The sequence below is a fragment of the Ornithodoros turicata genome, chromosome 1, assembly GCF_037126465.1.
Source record: "Ornithodoros turicata isolate Travis chromosome 1, ASM3712646v1, whole genome shotgun sequence".
In the NCBI taxonomy this organism is placed as follows: Eukaryota; Metazoa; Arthropoda; class Arachnida; order Ixodida; family Argasidae; genus Ornithodoros; species Ornithodoros turicata.
In genome coordinates, this window is record NC_088201.1 from 202,393,188 (window position 1) to 202,408,632 (window position 15,445).

At 47.4% G+C, this 15,445-nt stretch overlaps 1 long non-coding RNA gene across 1 annotated transcript; it reads right to left on the reverse strand.

Moving 5' to 3' along the window:
* Positions 1 to 1,696: 1,696 nt before the first annotated feature.
* LOC135375497 (uncharacterized) lies at positions 1,697 to 7,411 on the reverse strand. Its single transcript, XR_010417258.1, has 3 exons — positions 7,174 to 7,411; positions 5,370 to 6,162; positions 1,697 to 2,213 (listed from the first exon to the last, which is right to left on the reverse strand). It is a non-coding gene; the product is annotated as an uncharacterized LOC135375497 (long non-coding RNA).
* Between the last annotated feature and the right edge of the window lie 8,034 nt (positions 7,412 to 15,445).

Genomic DNA, 15,445 nt, shown 5'->3' on the forward strand with positions numbered 1-15,445 from the left:
ATACCTGCTTTCGGCCGTCTACCCAAGCATCGAAGTGTATTGTTAGCGCAACGTTGTTTTATTTTAGGACGAACAAGGTGCGAAATTCTTTTTGTAATCCGATCGTAACAAGCAGATGCTGGGGAGAGGGTAATTTAAATAAATGCGCCATACGTGGCACTAGGAGAGGGTGAGTAGGAGTGGCGGAGAGGGTGAAATTCCTAGGGCTTTACCTTGTGCCAACATTGAACGCTCCAAGAGCATTTTTGGAGCTACAGGAACAATTTTTTGTGCGTTTGTTTGTTTCTTCTTCTTCTTTACGTCAGAGATAAGGTTTCGGTATCTGTGTCACTTGACTAAGACGTAGATATGGTCCGACGTAGAGCCATTATCTGAAATAACAAATGACCTCTTCCGGAATGGGGTCTTTTCCCAAGAACCGAAGTTACAAGGGTTGGGATCTGTGATCGGCAACGACAGGCCTACGTCTCTTATTATTGAAAAACTGATCCGCATTAGTCTTGAGCACTTTTTTTTTTTAATAGCTGTTTACTTAGCGAGCAACCGTTTGGTTTTCGAAAAAATGAATTCACCACACTTGCATCCTTACATGCTACCGAAAGAACTACGTTCAATATTGAAGCTAAACTATCAACCATGAGTATATTTGTCGACGCCTGTCTGTCTGTCTGTGCGTGTGTAAGAGAGAGTGAAAGCCTCATCGAGGCAGAGGTATAAGTGGAAAGCGAAAAAGTGGAAACAACAACAACAACGCTATTTAAAGGTATATAAGATAAAGATTTCATGTGTATAATACGTCTTGGCAACAAGGATCTTTACCACCAACCTGGAAGAGGCATTGGTTGTTCCCATCTTGAAACCAGGCAAGCCCTCAAATGCCCCATCCTCCTTTCGCCCTGTGAGCCTGACAAGCTGTATGGGAAAACTGATGGAGAGAATGGTTTTGCATCGCCTCGACTGGTGGCTCGAAAAACAACGTGCGTTCCCTCAAGAAATGACCGGATTTCGTCGCCACCGAAGCTGCATGGATCCAGTTCTCGACCTAATCTCTACAGTCCTACACTCTAAGAAAAAAAAAGGAGTACTTTTACTCCTTTTGGGGACTAAATGCATTGTAACAAAAAATAGTCCCGTTCGGGAGTAAATGAATGTTACAGAGTGGAGACTGCATTTCACGCGCTGTTGTAAGAGTCCCAAGTACATAATTCATGTGCATGCATGAAAATAATTTGAAGCAAACCGTCCTCCATGATATATCGAGTGATATAAAATCTTGCGCCATACATAGGGCACAATTTACGAAGAAAGATGCGCTGTTTCTTACCCAGTGTGGCTGGAAAATTGCTACGTTGGCTGAGTTATGCAGCCCTATGCCGTTCAAATTGACCATGGGCACACATTTACGTAGACTGTTGCATTCAGGATACCATTCGCGAAGTTCAGTGAGAATTTGCAGTCCTGGGGAGTAAATGTCGGGACTAAACGTCGGGTTAGGGGACTAAAATGGGGAGTAATCGCAGACTAGGGGAGTAGAAGCTGTGGGAAAACTACCGCCCCTGCCCAACTGGGCACAGGGCTCCCACTCTCGGGGCCTTCCGCATCCGTTTGCCTCGCCGGAGGTAGTACGAAACAACCATTCAAATAGCAGAGAAACAACAATTTATTACCATACTCGCATACCCTGCGATGCCAACGATCCGTGACCAGCTCGAGGATCCCCCGGGAAGTGTCACAATGCAAACACGCCCGCCTTTTTAAGGGTATCGATGACAGTCGTCAGCGCCCCCTACTACTGCACGTGTACGATATCAGCGGGCGATAACCGGCTGCACCGGCCGCGAGATAAGTCACTATCTCCAAACCCGACACTCCCCCGACCAAAAAACTCGACGTGCCGTCACGGCACTGAAAAACAAAAGAGATCCCAAGGCGCGATCACACACGCAATTCAGTTCATATTTTCAGAGAAGGTCGTCCATCTCGTCGTCGGGGATGTCGATTACGACGTCATTTCCTCTTGGCGGCTCTGCAGGTTGCTGCTTGGTGTCCCGTAACGTTTCCGGTCTGTCTTTGGATGATCGCAAGGGCTGCTACCACATCGGCATCTCAAACCCTCGAAGCCCGGGCGGCCTCTATCCTGGCGCGGTGGAGGAACGTGGAGGTAGGGGCCTCCTGCGGCGAGAACTTGCTGGATTTCGAGTTTGCTGGGACGCCTAAAATAAAAAAAGGAAAGGTAATACAGGAAAGTGACCAGAAGGAATCTCCTGGCGAAGAGGCGTTGTTGGACCCTCTAATCACTATGAAGTCGCGGTCGTGTGAATGACAGCGAACTGGATGCCAGGACGAGTCAGGAGCACTAGGTCCTAGTGACCGACGTTTCGGCGGCCACCTACACGGCCTGTAAGGTAGCATACTGTAGGCAGCACTGTATCGGTCGCGAGTCCGTCTGCATGTCGGCGCTCAACCGAAATTAATCCCCGTCGAACACATGCAACGCGGTTCTGACGCCTGATCCGACGTAGGCGGGGATGGTATTAGAGTTCAGCTAAGAGGTCGCCTTGTATAGCACGAACCTCCTACGGCATCCTTCCCGGCTGGTGAAGTGACGGGCTCGAAAATTGGGCGAACGCGTGAGTGGCACTGACGGATAGCCGATGCGACCTTCCGCGCTTCAGTCGCAGAGGAAACAACCCTACTGAACGGCCGAAGTGAAGCCCGAACGAATTCTACATGGCTCTCGTCGCAAGGATGAGTACGCTTATGCAGCTCCTTTCGGAAACGGCGTTCGTAATCCGGCAGGAGAAATTCGTTCATGAACCGTGCTGGGAGTCATGGAATGACGTGTAACTCGGCTGCAGCCGATGCCCGCGAACGGCCTCTCCGAGCGTGCCGCCAGCGCAGCTGACGCGGCGTCAGGTAGCAGTAGCGCGTGCACTGCGGACGGTAACCTGTGCGGAGTCGTGGATGAGACGCCATCGATACGTCGGACTGCCGCGCGAGCCCTGCGGGTACTACTGCGACCAAGTCAGGCGTCCTACTAGAGGAGGGCCGGGGAACTGCGAGTGCCCCAGTCTTGCTCCAGAGTCGCAGCCACGTAGCAGCTTACAACTGACCGGGAGCGACGAGCTGGTCACAGAGAACAAACATAAAACGATTAGCAACGCCGAAAACAACTTGCCAGCCCAAACCGCCAACATACGTGGCACATGACATACGGGAACCCTCCACCGAACGGACTCGGGCACAACGTTGGGCGCCATTGTAGGAAAACTACCGCCCCTGCCCAACTGGGCACAGGGCTCCCACTCTCGGGGCCTTCCGCATCCGTTTGCCTCGCCGGAGGTAGTACGAAACAACCATTCAAATAGCAGAGAAACAACAATTTATTACCATACTTGCATACCCTGCGATGCCAACGATCCGTGACCAGCTCGAGGATCCCCCGGGAAGTGTCACAATGCAAACACGCCCGCCTTTTTAAGGGTATCGATGACAGTCTTCAGCGCCCCCTACTACTGCACGTGTACGATATCAGCGGGCGATAACCGGCTGCACCGGCCGCGAGATAAGTCACTATCTCCAAACCCGACAAAGCTGCGATTACTCCCCGTTTTACTCTTTTTTTTTTTCCTTAGAGTGTACATGCTCGTGCCCATCGGCGGATCGTCCTGTGGGTTTTCCTCGACATCAAGCGCGCATATGATACCGTCTCGCACATTTGTGTCCTGCACGCCTTGCGCTCGTTTGGGGTATCCATTCGGCTCTTCATCTGGCTTCAAGACTTCCTTACGGATCGAACTGTCGCTATCCGTACGTTCCGAGGCCAAAGCCCTCAGCATCCTGTTCATCAAGAAGTCCTCCGAGGAAGTATTCTCAGTTCGACACTCTTTAATGTGGTGATGGCCGACCTACAATCAGTAATTCCTTGCAAAGTGTCGTTTTCCGTGTATGCAGATGACGTCGCCCTTCGGACAGTAGGAAAATCACGCCCAGCCATACAGCGCCGCCTGCAGCTCGCTTTAAATAATGTGTATACGTACCTCACGCACCTTGGGATGGACCTTTCACCCGAAAAGTGCGTCGAGCTCCCTTTCACGCGCAAAGCTATGACCAAATTCCCTCTTTGGGTTGGTGCCAAGAAGCTTGAGCCGGTACGCTTCCACCGCTTCCTTGGCGTGGTAATCGACTCGGACTTGCGCTGGGCTCGCCACATTAAACACCTTGAAACTAAAGTGCAGCGATGGCTCCCTCAGTGGCGTCACTAGGCGGGTGCGGGGGGTGCGGTCCGCACTGGGTGAAGCGACGGAAGGAGTGACGAGCCGCACCAATACTGCCGCTTCCTCCCGTTCTCTGCGGCTCGATGACGCCAAAAAAACAACATGAGGAGCCTTCTACGAGGCACTTTTTGTTTCTGAGTGTGGTGTAATATGTTTATTTATCGTGAATCGCCTGGTAGGGAAACGGATTCGTTAATGGGGCATGGGGTTTGGGCGGGGGGTGACGCACAGATCCCCCGCACCGGGTGATGCGTACCCTAGCGACGCCACCTCCCCGCAATTTAACATCTTTCTGACTCAGGATGGGGCTGTGATCAGCGTTTCCTGCTCGCAGTTCACGCGGCGTTGGTGAGGGCGACTGTGCTTTACAGCCTTCCTATTCTGCACAGGATATCAACAACATCATTAAATGCCCTTCGGTCCTTGTTTGCTCGTAGCCTTCGTCGCTGCCTAGGAGTCCCAAGAATGGCTGAAACACGGCAAGTACTGGCTGAAGCTGGTGAACTCCCGGTTGAGGTTCTACGTGAACGTGAAACGGCTCGGCACTTCCTACGTTTGCGTGCTCACATTCCCCGTCACCCGCTCCTCGGGAAAATTCGATACCGCCCTGAAAGCGACTTCTATCGAGTAGCGCAGAGGACACGCCCGACTTTCACTGGCTTCATAGCTAAGGACATTATACTGCCGGAAGCCCCCTGGTCTCTGCCGGTACCACCGACTTTCGTAAGCCTTCCGAACCTTCTGAAAATAAGAGATCAGGTCCCCCATCAAGTCCTCCGAGCCGATTTTCATGCTCTGGTAGATAAGTTTTCTACGTTTACGGCAGCATGTACAGATGGCGCATCCCGCAACAACAAGTCCGCCTCAGCATTCGTCATACCATCCGAAGGCGTAGTGCAAGGACGACGCCGTTCACGTCCAACATCCTCAACAGCTGCGGAACTCTATGCCATCTTTTTCTTTCTACAACACATGGCTCATCTTACCCCGCGGGAATGGGCGGTCTTCACAGACTCCAAATTTGCACTTCAAGCTATTGAAAATTCCGGCATACGAGGCCCATCCGCACCCCTAGTCACAGTCTTGGCTTACCACACTGTCTACGCAGCGGGCCATAGGCTAGTTCTCCAGTGGGTTCCAGCCCATTGTGGTGTCGTGGGGAACGGGCAGGCCGACAGCGCCGGAGAAGCAGCACTCTCGTATCGGACACGGTCCAGTATTGCTCTGCTGAGAAGAGACCGCCGTTCCATTCTGCGACGCCTCGTGACACACCTGACCTCTTGCCAATGGACAACCGACATTCTCCACCCATCTATGTTGAGCAGAGTTGATCCAACGCTCGCTTTCCGCATGCCACGAAACATCTCTCGTCAAGATACTGCATTAATCCTCCGAATGCGCCTCGATGTGGCCTTTACAGCTCAGTAGCGTTACAAGTTGACTCTCCCACCTGCTGCCACTGTGGTGCTCTTGAACACCATGGATCCAGTTCTCGACCTAGTCTGTACAGTCCTACATGGGCCGGAGTTCAAATGGGCTGGATTGGGCCAGGAACCAAGCAATTTCGATCGGGAGAAGGGGCGAGAGTGCAGCTGTGTAAGAGACTCGGAGAGTGCGATTCAGGAAGGTTGGTAGTGTGGGCAATGAAGAAGAACGTGCTCCAGATCCTCTAGAACACCACAGTGATAGAATCTGGGAGAACCAAATTGTCTCAAGCGGTGACGCCACTAAGCTGTAAAAGCCACATCGAGTCGCATTCGATTAATTAATGCAGCATCTTGACGAGAGCACATCTTCATGAACAATGCAGATAAGCAGTCTCAAACTGGTATACCGTCGAGTAATACGCAGGAGCAAGCGACTTAGGTTTGTCCAGCTTCATGACCTGCATGTAAGAGCATTATCAAAAATGCAAGAACCAGACTGCACAGAAAAACGGCTTACGTATCACACTTGGTTTGCAGCATGCAGCACACATGTGTATCTATGCAGCACTCATGCACCATGCAAGTATAACTAACAACAACAACAACGTTATTACGGGATGATGGCTGAGGATTTTCATCGCCGGGGGCGGTACTCTACCCCATTGCTGGTGGTGGTGCGAGGAATGAAATAATGTCCTATGGTGTCCAGGAAGGTGAAGAGAGCCTTGATGGCAGAGCGTTGGTATGCTGGATGTAGCCAGGGACCAAGCAATTTGGTGAGAGAGAGAGGAGGCGGGAGTCTAGCTCGTTGAGCGATGCGGAGAATACGGTTCGGGAAGGTTGGTAGTGTGGGCAAGGGAGAAGAATGCGCTCTTGATCTTCAACAGCACCGCAGTGGGTGCAGTGGGGAGAGGCAACTTGTCTCAAGCGGTAGCGCCACTGCGCTGTGAAGCGCAATGGGCTGGAACCCATTTGGGAACGAGCCTGTGCCCTGCTTCGTAGACAAGTTTGCAAGCCATTAACACATTCATAACCAACGGTGCGGAGGAGCCTCGTATGCCAGAATTTTCAATCGCTTGCAGCGGAGATGTTGAGTCAGTGAAGACCACGCAATTCAGTGGAGTAAAGTGAACGATATGTGCTGCAGAATGAAAAGTATGGCATAGAGTTCCGCAGCTCTGGATGAGGTATGATGCCAAAGGCGACGTCCTGTCAGGTATAGCTGGAGCTGGCATACCCCATAAATTCACAGAAGCGTACAATAGACATACAACACACAATACCGCACAATCGAAACTCAAAATGAGACTAGAGAATAAATGAAAAGCAGGCACGCGCTACTTTGACTCCCTCCACTGCTGGCAATCATGCCCGATAGTTATTGAGGTGGGTATCGTATATCTAAAGAAATAAAAAAATAAGAAAGTGAGGGCGGTCCACCTGCCGATAGTTACTGCGAAAATGTATACCGGGAACGGCAAGATTGTGTCGATATGATGCACAGGTGTTTACGGGCGATTACACTGACGGAATCAACTGGAAAGACCAACGTTGCTTTTCTGGAAGTAATATAAAGCACCTACGCCATCTTGTCTATGCCATTAATTCCCTAACAGTTTTGTAGGTGATCACGCTCGACATGATGTGGAAAGACCAAGGCTGCTTTCCTGGAAGTAATATCAAGCGCTAAGCCATCTTGTCTTTGCGATTAACTGCCTAACACTTTTGCAGGTGATCACCCTCGACATTAACTGGAAAGCAACCAATGTTGCTTTCCAGAGAACGGACGTTCTCTGGAACGAAAGAACGCATGTATCTTCTAGGAAAGCAACCAAGGTTGCTTTCCTGGAAGATACATGCGTTCTTTCGGTTCTCAATCCCAACTCCGAAGTGTGTTGTCGTCGAGTAAACAAAGGAATGAGCTCACAAGACTGCGCAGATCACTTCTCGCCAATATTATTTTATTTTGCTCCCCTCATTTGTGTTGCAATTCTACCTGCTCGAGATGAAAGGGGTTCTGAAACGATTTCCAAACTTTTCAAGAAATCAACTGGCACATATTAATCTATGTGTACCGAACATGCACATCAAAACGCTTTGTCTCCGCGGTCCCGCATTACGAAGCTATTGCAATCCAAAGGTCGCGCGCTGAGCGAACTCATCCATCACTCTCAGCCCTTAATCTCTTCGACTATTTTCGGAATTAAAGTCACCCTATTTATTGACTCGATTTGGAATAACGTCTCATGTTCGAAAAAGGAAGCGCATTCTTTTCCGTTTCCATGACGACGTAAAGTGTTGTAAAGAGGGAGACGGCCGTCGGACCCGTTTCGGCACGTAGACCCTGGGGAACTTCGGGCAAGCGCGCACACCTAAAACGTCACTTCCTGTTCGTCTGCAAATGTCTCACAGCACTGGTCAGCGCCACTGTCTACGGTGGCATAAAAATGCCGTTTTAAAAACCCAATAGTAAGGAAACTGTACAAGTGATGAATGTGGGACTTTCTGGGTCGGCTCCATGGAGTACAGTATATGAAACGATGCCATATATTTAGTAGGTTGCATTTGGTTTCTCAACACCTTTAAGTGGTTACTCACCTTACGTGGCTTTGTGGCTCGTATTCTATACTGTTCCGTATTCCATATTCCGTTGTACTCGAGCATGGCGTCTCGAGATGTTCTTTTCCTTTTTAAATGCCTTCACGGTATGTTAAATTGTATTGAGCTGTCAGCATCTATTGTGTTCCGTGTTCCTTTCAAATATTTTCGTGGTTCCTCAGTGTTTCATGCTGAAGTTCATTCACACCTGTCTCCTATCTCGCGAATTATGACTACATATTCGAGACTCTTTTCAGCACTTGATATTTTTAACGATGATATTCGTAGGATTCGAAATGCTGTAGTGTATAATCGTAACTCCGATGGCAACACCGTTGTCATTTTATCGTTGCGTTTTATTAGTGCACCATTATAGAGCCTCTTGCTGTTCATGGACACTTCGAATAAATATTCGATGCTATCAGTACAATACTCAATACATACTAGTACTCAATACATACTCAATACAATGCTCAATATGACAGGGTGCATGATAGGTTGATATGTTGTCAACCAGAAAAGTCGCATGGCACGGTTAATGCGAACTACAGAGAAAAGTGCAACATTTTGCGATAGCAAGTATAGCTGCAGCATGAGAAATGAAAGGCGTTCCATCAATCCTGTGTCAAATGCATGCGTAGGAAGTAACAACTTGAGCAGGTCAACAAACTGTTGAATCGTGCGATGTGGCCGGGATGGGCCAGAAAAACAACTATAGGACCAAATCAGTCGGTAGAACGGAAAAAATAAGCGAAACACACGCGCAGGCACCACGAATCTCAGAGAAAAACCCGAGCACTTCGTTGTCTTCTCCGATCTTTTACGCGGTACAAATTTATGTCGGTTATTACACTACAGATACCCGCTCATGAATATTTACTACAGCCGCCAGAAAAACATGCGTTTGGCATATGGACCGCCACAGAATTGATGGATACCTTTCAGCAGTGGTTTACGCAGTATTTCGTCCTCGGAGGTGTTGGGCTTCGCAAGAGGGAGCCTTCACATGCTTTTGACGAAATATTGTGCAATTTAAAAAAAATTTGGTAGGTCTCCTGTAGATTTTGGGGGGCGTAGGGAGGTCTGGATAAATCACTGATTTTTAGAGTCCCCTCAAAAGTTCGTTCTACAAAGTTATACTTTCTCGCTCATAACTCTAATCAGTGAGTGCTAGATAACTAATTTCCGTGTCATTTTTGTTTATTTTTTACATGGTCTTGTAGATGTATTGTTGCGACGACTGTGTCGGTGTACTCAGGAACTCGACACTGTGGATATTTTCACCGTCCAGGCTTAAAAGTGTATTTTACAAATAGAGGTTAGACGCCTTATTTTTAAGCTCTTTATTTCAGCGTCCTCTATGCACCGTTAACACGGTATTAAAACTTGTGTTGTCAACAAGCGCACACCAATAAAAGAGTAGATACGAAGTAATCTTTGTGGGATATGCAATATTCAGGGGACTTTTTTGCGACATTCTCTGACAGCTATGGAACATCCCAACATTCCAGCACACGATACGAATGTAACACTCGCAAAAACTTACGACCAAGAACTGAACAAACATCACGAAGCCGTCACAAAAATCAAACAAATTAACGAATGCCTCGGAAAAACTGTGGACCAACTAAGCGCAGACAACCGGACGCTGACAAAAAAAAACGCTACTTTAGAGAAAGAGAACGACGTATTCAGGAAAACAGCGGAAGATCCAATAGGCCTGTTGCGCTGGGCCAGGTGGCGCTGCAAACCTTGTGTGTCAGCGCCGCTAGTGGCGACCTTTTCAACACACGGCCGCTCCCTCGCAGACGACACTCAGTCTACGCTGGCTAACTTGGTGTGGCGTTATCATTTATCATCTGTTTTAGGGATAGAAAAAAGTCAAGAACATTGACAAATTATTTCAAAAAAAGTTGCTGAAACACGTGTACGACGTGCGGCACGATGTACATGTGCAGAATGTGTGTATGTCGCGAATGACGCTGTTTGTTAGGGTGTTTAGTGTGCTTCTCTGGTGCACTGGTGGTGCCAAAGTATAAATTTCATTCTGAGAAAAATCAGGCTTAACGAGAACGAGGCAAAGAATAATTCGCAGGGTGCTTATCGAATTCAATGGGGACTTAACAAAACGTTCGTCAGTAGTAATGTAACAACCCAAGATTTACACAGAAAATCCACGGCAAGTATTGCACTTTTTACTTTAGATTATTTTAAAGTTACTTTAAAATTTTTTTTAAGATTTAAATTTTAAAAATTTTTAAATTGTGCAAAATCTGACTCAGTGCAATACTTGTCGTGGATTTTCAATGGAAAACTCAGGTTGTAGAAAATAAAAAAAACTAGATAGAAAGGAAGCAGACAGTGGTAAATAATTTATTTGAAAATCAATGACACCATCTTGAAGAAATCACGCCGGTGCGGGCGACTGGAGCACGACGGTTGCAGAGGCAGGTGGCACGCTAGTTCCAAGGCATCACACCAGATGGCGCCAGCATCGTAGCTCTATACGAGAAACACAGAGAACAAGAAAGTACTAGCGACACATAAAAATGGCAACACTGCTCGACAAGTCTAAGCATGCCAGAGCGCGGGGAAAAGGCCTAACCGCTACTGCTAAACAGCACGAAGAAAACACTACACATCGGGGGAAAAGGCTTAAGGCAATCGACTAGGCCTAACCACAGCGTCACAACACTTCGCGGCTAACACAAGGCGGGAACCACACGATGGTAAACGTGCGTCAACAGGCTTGGACACCGCTAAACAAGTCTAAACATGCGAGAAAAAGCTTAACACGAGCACGGTAAAACAACGCGCAAACATCGGTAAATCACTCACCTTTTTCCCCGCTGCGACGGAGCATCCGCTCTCGTCGACAGCCAGGGATCAGGTGACGACGGAGCGAACGACCGCACGTCTTCTCCCAACGAGAGCCAGAGCTGGACTGACGTAAGCGCCACTCTACGGGTGCTACGCATGCGCGCGCTCGTAGCACCCTCTGCGCGCTCCTACCGCCACCTGCGAGAGGCTAAGAGCATTCCTGCGCCCTCTTCTCTCGTTGCTCATTGGTCGTGAGGCTAAGTGAGAAGAGCATTCCTGCGCCCCCTGCTGGCCGTTCTCATTGGTCCAGACATCATCCTATTGTCTCAGGGCTACACTGTTTTTTTCCACTAAAGCTCCTTTGGTCAATCTGCAGTGAAGCCACGGTATGACGTCATCATGCACCTGCGTGGCTCAAGGACGCGTGCGCTCTAGATAGGGGACCTATTATTTATTGAATCACTATCCCAAGATTATTTCCTTTATTCTTCTGTAACGATTGCATAGGAAACTATTGCAGAAGAGCACCATGCATGAAAGCTGATCGTAGGAATTCCAAAGTCTTACTCAATGAGACTTGCAAAAGAACAAAATATCCTAACACGTAACTCCATCAACGGCAAATAAGAGGACTAGGCACTCAACAAATCAACGCGCGCAGAACTCAGGGCAGCACTATCGTCAAGACGACAATGTTCCTTGTCAAAAAAGACAAAATACAAAGCGTTAACAAAGGAAAGCATGCATATCGGGGCATGTCAGGACACGTCAGGACAAATCGCACGACTGTTGGGCAACAGAGGAAAACGAACACTTGAACAGAGTGAAAAGACGCTCACTATCATCGGACACGTACACTACATTCCCTCATTGTAAATCCGCTCGTCACAAAATCCACCTGCATCGTCGAACACCATTCACCAGTGACGAACCACACATCTGCACCCCATCAGAGGCAGACAGAACCCCACCTAAGCTACGCTCTTCCAGTGACGATCAACGCAATTGCCAGGATCATTATTACCGTGTCTACACCCGCCAGTGTCCAAGAGAGAAGTGAATCCTTGCGCCCCCTGCAGGCCAGTCTCATTGGTCGTGACGTCATCCTATTGTCTCAGGGCTATACTGTTTTTTTCCACTAATGTTCCTCTAGACAAGGTCAACCTGCAGTGAAGCCATGGTATGACGTCATCATGCAAGTGCGTGGCTCAAGGACGCTTATGCTCTAGATAGAGGACCTGTTATTTATTGAATCGCTATCCCAAGATTATTTCCTTTATTCTACTATAACGATTGCATAGGGAACTATTGCAGAAGAGCACCATAGATGAGAGGAGATTATAGCATTTCATTCCCAAAGTCTTACTGTATAGGGAAAAAAATGGTTCAGCAAGACATGTTCATCCCACCCGAGAGCCAGGCAGATAATTGAATAATGATGCTTTGTTCCTCCTGAATAAAGTCACACACCTGTCCCCCTCGCGGTTACTCTCTGAACTAAATGAATCGCAAAAGTATTAAGAATAGCACTATTCCCATTCAAGGCAGCACTATCGTCAAGAATGTTTCTCTTCAAAAAGGAAAAATCTACATGTAGAAGGAAAGCATGTCAGAACAGGCCCAGGCATGTCAGCGCATGTTTGGCAGACAACAAGGGGGAAAAAAGCGAAAAGAAACAAAGAAGAAAACCAGTATCAAACTATTTCTAAGCACACGCACTCCTCTTATTCAAAAACAGTGCTCATCATAAATCTGTCCAGGGGAATACACACCATTTTGCTACACTTTTTTCAGTAACAGTCAACCCATTGCTACAGACTGCGTGACGTCATCACATCCTGTCTGAAGAAGAAGACAGCGGCAAAGACTCCTATTAATTATTGAATCGCAAGATTATTTCCTTTGTCCTACTCTTAATGACATTCATTCTCTCATTAAAATTCAACAAAAAAGCACCCTGCATATTAACGATTTTCACCCCAAATGCTCATCATGGTCATTAGAATTACAGTAAACTACCACTGCTCTTTAAAATGATAAGTGAGTCCACTCCACATCACCTCCAGGCTTATGTAATGCATGACCCTTTCTATGCTCATACATTCGTTGTCTGAGGCTACACCTGCGAGCAAAAAGGCGCGGAAGCCGGGGGGGGGGCAAAGTTCCATTCGCGCATTGCGAGCAAAAAGGCGGGAAAGCCTGGGAGCAAAGTTCTATTCGCGCACTCCAAAGCACAAGACAGAACGCCTTTACGGGAACGTGATGGCATTCCTATACTATATTAATGATTATTGCATTGCAGTTTAGAAAAGCTTCTACAAAACTATAATTTTAGGAGCCCATTAAAATTCTACTTCCTATGGAAACTATAATTGCCCTATTACTTGGATGGCTATTAATGAAGCGCTCCAATTTTTTCTCGCTTCCCATTTCATCCTTGTCATGCAGTGAAGCAGACTCACATCAAAAATAATTAATTTACACTGAGGGTGCTGTGCTTCAGGAATTCCTATCCTACGCTCAGATGCAAGCGTTTCTGCACGAATACCTATAACAGCTGACTTCCTCAACATACCGAGCTCCTAACAACATCTAACAAACAATCAGAGAAACCCTCTTCTCAGCTACACCGTGCGACTTTCTTCTGCGTAAAATCGGTGATTTGAGGAAAGAGCAGCAAAAATTGCGCGCACTTGTGCTTGACTTAAAAAAAAATGAAGCATATGCCAATAAACCAAGAAAAAGACACTCATGCCTGGTGTCTGATAGTGCCACATACAAAGACGCATTGTCGCAAAGAAAGCACAGGACAAGGGTACACAAATTCCTTTAAGCGAGCAGGGAAAAGGCTTAAGCCCTCAGCAATAATAGCAGAGTCACCGGACATCGCTACGCGGCTAACACAAGATAACAACAACAAGATAATAGCTGCGGGTAAAATTGCAACACTGCTAAACAAGCCCCAACATGCCATCATGACGTCGCAAACCAGGAAAAAGAAGCACGCGCACGCACACACAGCAGCTCAGGAATGCACAAGGAGAGGTGCTTTATTGGAATTTCTCCTCCACACTCAGATACCAGCACAAATACTTATAACTGCAGCTTACTTAATACAGCTTACTCCATCATCATATCGAGTAAAGCGAATATTGACACTCAACATATACCAAAAAACAAACACATTCCATTCTCATGAACTCTGCTCTGCCGAGCGGCTTTCTCCTGCTCGACCTGGATGCTGACTGTTTCCCCTCACCTACATTCTGAGTAAAAGCAGTGAAAGGAGAAAAGAACCGCGAAAAATTACACGCATTTGTGCTCCAATAGCTGTAACTGCAAGAAACCGCAGCGCACGCCAATAAACTGAGAAAAAGACACCCATTTCTGCCACCAGATAATTCTTGCATAATGTCACATACACAGCCGCATTACCCTTGCGTAAGGAAAGCACAGGACAGGGATACACAAATTTCCTTAAGTGAGTAGGGAAAAGGCTTTAGTCGAACCGCTCAGGAATAATCGGAGAATCACCGCTCATCGCAACGAAACTCGACGGCTAGCACATCATGACACCAACAAGATACTAGCAGCGGGAAGAACTGCAACACTGCTAAACAAGTCCAGACATGCCACGATGACGTCACAAATCAGGAAAAAAGCACACGCACGCACACACAGAGCACAACGCATTAAACACATGGAGCGCTCAGGAATAATCGTAGCGTTACCGCACATCGCTACGAAGCTCAACGGCTAACACAAGACGACAACAACAAGATATTAGCGGAGGGTAAAAATTGTAGTAAGAAAGACGCTACTGAACAAGTCTAGACATGCGACATCGAAAGCGAAAACACTGGTGATCGGGGAAAAGGCCTAAGCCTGCGGTGGATCATCATAGAGCATACACAAGTTCATTTTTCTATTTCGCGTAAACTAAACGCGGTTTGCTTGGAAAACGACGCACAAAGTTTCTCAGGGAGCAGAGAAATATAGAAATTTCTACTCCGTGCTCTGATACCAGCATTTCCGCTCAAACACCTGCAAGATTAAGCACTGCTTACTTCGATCAAGATATCGAAGACCCAACAAAATCAATCGAACAAACAACCCCACTTCCACTTATAGAACACTATTCAGCTTTTACCAGGAGGCTTTCTTCTGCGTAAAAGTGGAGAAAATAAGAAAGGAGCAGCGAAAAATTACACGCACTTTTGCTCGCATAGCGATAAGAGAATAAAATAAAATAACGAGGCACACGCTAATAAACTGTGACAAAGACACCCATTTCTGCTATCAGATAATTATTGCATAATGCTA